The 1,709-nt window shown below is 42.9% G+C and overlaps 1 protein-coding gene across 11 annotated transcripts in view; it reads left to right on the top strand.

Annotated features, from left to right (window-relative positions):
* The window catches only part of LOC102193049 (nuclear factor 1 X-type-like), a 107,930-nt gene that overhangs the window by 93,011 nt on the left and 13,210 nt on the right, over window positions 1-1,709 (top strand). The window lies entirely within an intron of this gene.

The raw sequence follows: 1,709 nt of genomic DNA, 5'->3' as shown, positions 1-1,709 counted from the left end.
CACACACACACACATGCACACGTGCCAGATCAGACCATTGCATAGCCTCTGAAGTAATAAAATATTGTCTTTCCAGTCCCTTGCTGTTTACGACACTGCTATAACTTCCTATATATACAGATGTCAGTCTTCATCTGATCCTCTCTGTGGATCCTGGCTTTCATTTCTATAATTTGGCTTCATTTTTTTACTTCTTAAATGAAAACCTACAAGATTGCTTCTCTGAAAATATAATTGTATAATCCACATGGTTCTGGTTTTTACACTTTCCTCTAAATCTCAGCTTTTCCTAGCTTTCCCCTCCGGTGCCTTTCTGTCTTTCAGTCTCAGCAGTCTGCTCTTATTTCCACCTTTCTCCCACCAGTGTGACAGTGTCATAGCAATCACTGCTAACTGCTGGTGTCAGAAGTGGGATCGGGGTTGTTTTCATGCTTGGAATCTGTCTGACAGTACAATACGCCCCCAGACTCCCGCTACATTTGGGTGGGGGGTTATATGTCTGCTAAAGACATAAATGGTTCACACATATTCACTCCCACCTGCTTGAGACTTAACTCTTTCACACAGGGAGGGAAGGTTTTGCACGCCCCCACACTCCCATAGACTTTCACACGTCTCCAGCTGGAGAACTGAGGAGGAATCATATTTAATGCCTTGTTTGATGCGGAGGGGCCACAGAAATAGACTACAAAACAACAGTCTAAAAAAGTTTAAAAAGAGAACAGTGTCGCACCACTCACTTGTTAGGAAGATTAGAAGAAAACTTAGAGAAGAAGAAATTAGTCTATTGTTTCAGCAGTTAAATAAGGCGGCCTTTCAAGTGTGTTGAGACGGGTGTGAGTGTGTGCTCGCGAGAGATAATAACCATACTAAACATCTTATGACATTCCAATTTCATACGTGTTGTCAGAGCAATGCAATAAAGAAAAAGACGCTTCTGCATTTTTCACAGGTTCCGCTTTGCTCTCTTGCTCCCTTGCTCCCTCACATATTTTCATGTCTCCCACGTTCTTCTCGCCTCTCTCGTTCTCCCTCTCCTCTCCCTCTGTCTCCTCTCTCTGTCCGTCTGCTTGTCTTTCGCACTCAGCAGCTGCCGTGTCCATACTGTACAGTGTGTGCTATTTCTGAATGAAGCTGTCTTCTCGTGCAGCCAGCCTGTGAGCTTTGCTGAAGCCAGACCACAGCTAGCTGACTCTGGCTGTATGGTGGCCGTGCTCGTACACAAAAACGCTACAGTTGGCACCTGAAAGAGAGAGAGAAACAGAAAGAGACGAGACAGAAAAAACATACAGTGGCACAGAAGAGATTATTATAGCTACAGATGTTTTTTGGCACTAAAACAAAAAGCCCAGATTCAGTTTGGGTTTAGGTATTTTTCTCCCTTTTTCCTTTGAAGACACGCACTTAGGTTATGAAATATTACTCAGGCCAAAGCTGGTAGTTGGGAATCCTGAAGTGTGTCTCTGAATTAATAATTACAGAATAGGATTAGGAAAAAAAGGGAAAAATCTTCTGGTCTTTTGAGCATCTTTATGTTTTGTGGTTGCAGTGCTCTGACAGACTCATTCAAGCGAGTCAATGGCCTACAGCCAGAAAGGACAGGGGGACGACAATGCACTGCCATCAACCAATGAGAAAATTAAACAATCTAATAAGAAAGTCGTCACTGTTCAAGTCCCCTTCAATAGGAATCAAACTGATTTTTTTTT

This window comes from Pundamilia nyererei, unplaced genomic scaffold (genome assembly GCF_000239375.1).
Source record: "Pundamilia nyererei isolate P.nyererei 1_Seehausen unplaced genomic scaffold, PunNye1.0 scaffold00234, whole genome shotgun sequence".
Lineage (NCBI taxonomy): Eukaryota > Metazoa > Chordata > Actinopteri > Cichliformes > Cichlidae > Pundamilia > Pundamilia nyererei.
Note: the sequence above shows the minus strand (reverse complement) of the source record. Positions and strands in the feature narration are given on the sequence as shown.